This window comes from Chelonia mydas, chromosome 8 (assembly GCF_015237465.2).
Source record: "Chelonia mydas isolate rCheMyd1 chromosome 8, rCheMyd1.pri.v2, whole genome shotgun sequence".
NCBI lineage: Eukaryota > Metazoa > Chordata > Testudines > Cheloniidae > Chelonia > Chelonia mydas.
Genome location: NC_057854.1, coordinates 95,307,347 through 95,313,431, shown reverse-complemented (window position 1 = coordinate 95,313,431; position 6,085 = coordinate 95,307,347).

The following is a 6,085-nucleotide window of genomic DNA, read 5'->3' as shown; positions in this document are numbered from 1 at the left end:
AAACACTTTCCAAATGGCTGTTGCAATCATACACATTCATAATTATGCCAGTGTACTCCAGTAGAATAAAGAGGTGTGTGTGCGTACCATGATGCCTCCTGTCTTGCAACAGGGTGAGGAGCAGATGAATGGATGGAGAGGAAAGGAGAGATGCTAAAGCAATTGATGGTTCCTGGACCTGCACAGCTGCTGCTAGGGTCATGGATGCCTATCAGCAGCAGTCCAAGAGGGTAGAAGCTGGAACTGCCTTGAGTCTTGCGGAAAGGCCAGGGGAACTGGAACCTGAACTGTGTTTTCTACTGCATCAAGCAAGCTGACATCATCTGAGAAAATCTGATGAGTTTTAAAAATAAATAAATAAATAAAATAAAGGGGCAGGGGAATAAAAGGAAAAAAGTGTGTGTGTGTGTGTGTGTGTGTGTGTGTGTGTGTGTGTGTGTGTGTGTGTGTGTGTGTGTGTGTGTGTGAGAGAGAGAGAGAGAGAGACAAATAAAGGAGATGGAGGGGCAGATCACAGCCCCAAGGCAGAAGGGCAAAGAATCTCTGAGCCAGCTGCAGTTGGAAATTGTGGAAATTTCCAGAATCAGGCAATATTGACACTAATTAACATGTTCAGTCCTACAAACCGATGTTAGACTAAAATGAAGGGCGTAACTTACACCTATGCAAGCAAGGAAAATCAGTGCTAGTGGGCGTGGCACATAGATACATGGGCATGCAGGAAGAAGAGAGCAGCAAACCCCCAGGTCTTTTCTATTATTCAGTCTATTTGCTAAATGAGTCGTAGCAGTGACTTCATCACACCTCTCAAGTGAAGGAGAGTCTGGTGTGTCTGTTATGTGGCAGGGAGATCACCAAGGAGAATCCAGGCTAATGGAAGAAAAGTGATTAATGATTCAGTATGTGGCTCTCTTCCCTCTACATAAATACGGAAACAGTGTCCCAGCACGGTAGTGGCAGGCATTATGCTGCTGGAAATACTGCCCTTTGGATAAGGTATATAACTGAGGCTCTGACTAGCACAGAGCACTCTTCATAATAGTAGGAGCATTAGCCCCAGTGTCCTAGCCAAAGTTCAAGTGTGGTAATTAATACAGTCTGGTTCCTTAAATTCCTCTTCACTTTCTGTCCTAAACTGGTGGCTAGTGATGCTGCACAGTGTTAAACAGCTGATGCAGTCCACCTTACCAGTGGCAACAGTTTAGTGGTGGATGAAATGAATACTATGTAAGCTAGTACACTTAAACCCTGATCCAGTAAAGGACTTGAGCACATGAATGCTTACGTTTAAGTTAACAGAAATAGTCATGTGCTGAGAGTTAAGCATATAACATGTTTAAATCCTTTGTTGGGCTGAAGTCATAGTTGGTAGAGCAAGTTTAGGTCTTTCAGGATGAAAAGTGCTAGATAAATGTAAATCATAATTTTTTTATTAGGAGAGAAATCTGTCCTCTAATCATTTGATATGATCTTGTCACTAGATAGACAAACCATAGATAACAAGCCAAATTGCACTGGATTGTATTTGTTCTCTGAGGATTCAACAAGTGTGTAGATATCAGAAATTATTCCTTTGGTTTATGAATTCTAACACAGTTCAAGTCTGACAGGGATCTTCCCCAGGGCACCTCCTGGAAACTATGTAGAACCATTGAATGTGCCATGATTAAATCTTACCTGCATTGCAACTTGCCTGTATTACAGAAAGATTTGGTATGTGTTAACAAACATACATTTTTGTGAATGGATAGCAATTGTCTAGGGCTTTAAGATTTATAGCATGCAGCTCTGATAGATGTAGACTACCCCTGTAAGAAATACGTTACATTGGTTTAACGTCTAAGATAAGTGACGAGATACATAACTGCAGGTTATTATATGTCCCTGTATGGTATGACAGAGGAAGAAGAAATCACTTCAGAGCCTGGTCTCACAGCCATTATTCAGACAAAATACCTGTTGACTTTAAGAGTTTTGCCTGAGTAGACATTGCAGAATCGGACCCACATAATACAAAAAATTTGTTTGCAAAGTGGGACTCGTAACCTGAAATATTTACAATGAAACAAGAAAAGGAGTACTTGTGGCACCTTAGAGACTAACCAGTTTATTTGAGCATGAGCTTTCGTGAGCTACAGCTCACTTCATCGGATGCATAGCATATCGTGGAAACTGCAGAAGACATTATATACACACAGAGACCATGAAACAAAACTTCCTCCCACCTCACTCCCCCGCTGGCAACAGCTTATCTAAAGTGATCCTCAAGTAGAGCCATTTCCAGCACAAATCCAGGTTTTCTCACCCTTTCCCCCCCCCCCCACACACACATACAAATTCACTCTCCTGCTGGCAACAGCCCATCCCCCTTTGAAACCCCTCTTTATAATGCGCATGATAATCAAGGTGGGTCACCTCCAGCACTAATCCAGGTTTTCTCACCCCCCCCACACCCCCCCCCTTTTCCAAAAACCACACACACAAACTCATTCTCCTGCTGGCAACAGCTCATCTTACAATGTGCACAGCAATAATCCAAGTTTAACCAGAGCGTCTTGGGGGCACGAAAGCTCATGCTCAAATAAACTGGTTAGTCTCTAAGGTGCCACAAGTACTCCTTTTCTTTTTACGAATACAGACTAACACGGCTGTTACTCTGAAACCTGTTACAATGAAACAGGGGTTTAAACATGTATTTTTGTTTTGGTTTTTGGAAAGTGACAAGCTTTATGGGTCTGGTTCATCTCTGTGTTATTCCAGTTTTATGCTGGGATCATTCCATTTTCATGCTGGGATCATTCCATTTTCATAAATGGAATGACACTGGTTTAATGCTGGAATAACGCAAAGGTGAGTAAGGCCTAATGTGACTTTGTTGGGTGGTACCTAATGCACCATTTACAACACATTAGCACATTGCTCAACAACTGGCTGAATGTGGTCCAAATTACTGAATACAGACATCCATTTGTTCAAATGGACTGAGTTTTATAGTAAACTACAGTCAACTCTTGGATCAGCCAAGAGTACTTGTTATGTTGGTCAAGCTACATTATCATGATGGCCCCTCTAGCCTTAAGTGCATCAGTTGATTCAGCATCAATGCTGTGAGAGGGAAGATGTCACTTCATCGGATGCATTCAGTGGAAAATACAGTGGGGAGATGAATCTGATGAAGTGAGCTGTAGCTCACGAAAGCTTATGCTCAAATAAATTTGTTAGTCTCTAAGGTGCCACTAGTACTCCTTTTCTTTTTGCGAATACAGACTAACACGGCTGCTACTCTGAAACTTGTTAATAAGTGTAGAGGCTATAGATTGCATTTTTTGCTTTTCTTTTATTTGTAAACTTATGTTTCCAAACCCTTATAGTTGCTTTTATTTGAATCCCAGTCTCAAGCTCTGTTAAATAAACTTAGACATGTCTAAGCTCTTTGTAATAAGGAGAGTGGTGAACTGGGGTGGCATGCTTCTGTGGAGGTGGAAGCCACCTCGCTGACGAACCTGTCACTTTCCTTAATGCGGCACCAGGTGCTAAGGTGGCTTTCAAGTGCCTGAGTCCAGTTCTTTTATTGCTCAACCTTTAGGCACCTAGGGCAGCTGAATGATTCTGGACCTTTGTTGGGGATTCATACATCTACAAATTGAGAGGCAAATCATGGCTGCAGTTCTACAGGTGCAGGAAGCCTGTAGGTTTGGGGAAGCAGGAAAGCAGAATTTGGGAGCATGCAATGGGTGTGATGCTGGGGTTATCCCCTAGGCTTTGTTCTTAAATGTTTATGTGGGAATATAATATTCACAAAAGGTGCCACTTTTTAAATGACCACTGTGGAGGTTTGAAGTCCTCTATTAATCCACAGAACAGAACCATCAGAGACAGCAGCCAGACATGCTTTCTAGACACTCCCCTGCCAACATACCTCCCTGTCCTGGAAAGAAAATGAGAACATAGTTCCATCTTCATGTCCATTCATTCCACAGCTTTTTACTGAGACTGTCAACAGGTGGGTTTAGATACTGTCATCTCTGCTGATGATTTTAGGGATGTGGATGCTGGACTGAAACCCCTACTGCCAGGGAATCTTTAAATTCTCCTCTGGATAGCTGCCAAGGACAGGCAGAAGGAACCTTGCCTGAATGCCTATTTGGAAGTTATTCCAAAGGAAATGTTTAATGCTTACATCAATGTTTCCCAAAGTGTGGGATGTGCCCCCGAGGGATACAAAGAACTAGCTGAAGGACCCAGACAGGCTTGTCGATTGTTCTCCGGCTTTATTGTTTTTTTAAAGGAATTGTCTAGCTGATATGGTTGCAGATGAAATTCACTGCTGATAAATGCAAAGTAAAGAACATTTGAAAAAATAATTCCAACTATACGTACAAAATGATGGAATCTAAATTAGCTGTTAACACTCAAAAAAGAGATCTTGGAGTCATCATGGATAGTTCTCTGAAAACATCTGCTCAGTGTGCAGCGGCAGTCAAAAAGACTAACAGAATGTTAGGAACCATTAAGAAAGGTCTAGGTAATAAAACAGAAAATAGCATCATGCCACTATATACATCCAGGGGATGTTGCGAAGTCCAAAAGTATAACTGGGTTAAAAAAAAAGAATTTAATAAGTGCCTGGAGGATAGGTCCATCAATGGCATGCAAACCCATGCTCTGGATATCCATAAACCTCCAACTGCCAGAAGCTGCCATGGATCGCTCAATAATTGCCCTGTTCTGTTTATTCCCTCTGATGCATCTGGCAGCAGCCACTGTCAGAAGACTGGATACTGAACTAGCTGGACCAGTATGGCCATTCTTATGATAATTCATTGTAACTGATGCAGTGATATGCACCTGAGTTTTCTGAGAGCCTGAAAAAATGCCTCATTCACTTCAATAGGTGCTAATCCTAGGGCTTGTGTAGACTAGGATAAAATGTGTATTTTAAAAACTTTCTAGCTAACATGTTTTTAAATTCTAACATAGGCAGGGAAAGTAGCATTATAACATGTTGGTTGGTAGATATGAACTCTTGGCTCCCCCTACGGTTCGCTCAAGACAAGCCCTGAAATAATATAAACTACAAGCAGAATCATTTTGTTGAACCCTTTCACACCTTTTTTATACCACACAAAAAGGACAGGACTGTTTTCTCCCTTGGAGGGTCACTTATGAGGCAGAGGACCTTAGGGCTTCAGCCAGACTCTACTGAGTCTATGGTAAAGACTCTATTAACCTCAAAGGGTTGTGGATCTGGCTCTTTATGAAGGCATTCTGAACTACAGGTGAGATTCACCCATAATGATTTGGGATCTTTAAAAAAAAAAAAAAGGAGAGGGGGATGTTTTGACACATTTTTAAAGCTTTGCACTTTCCCTTTGACTTAGCTTTCAGTTTGGATCAGGAATTTATCTCTGTACAATTTTTAATGTCAAAAAACCAAAACTAGAAAATTAAATACAATGTACTGATGAAATGATATTAACAAAATGACCAGAGCTGGGATTTTTTCCATATGCAACTGGTCTCCAAACAACATAATTAACTATAACATTCCTATATGCTATTGAAATGTATTTTTTCAGTGTAATGGCTATGACTACTGTAGTCAAGTGTTCATTATTCACATTTGGTGCCAGGTGCCCATAATAGGCTTCAGGCAACATTTTGTAGAAAATTATCTTCAGGCTTTCTTTCTAGATACGCTGAAATGTCTAAAATTTAACAACGATAACAAAATCCATGTGTCATTTGCCATGTTGGAGGAGGAAATGCTCTTGGGAAAGTTTGAGATAATGCGTCCTGCGCCGAGGTGGCAATGTTGGAAGTAAAGGATCATTATAAATACTGGGTTGTCTGCAACTGGTATTGTCCAGCTACATCAGATGTCTACATCATGACAGTTGTTGGGGCTGAAATGGTTTTGGGTTAAAGGGATTGTTATGTTTTGCAGAGAAAGACACTTAGGGTACTTTTCACTATTTAAAATACAGTAAGGGGTGAAAACCCTAAGGGGGGGGGGGAGGGATAGCTCAGTGGTTTGAGCATTGGCCTCCTAAACCCAGGATTGAGATTTCAATCCTTGAGGGGG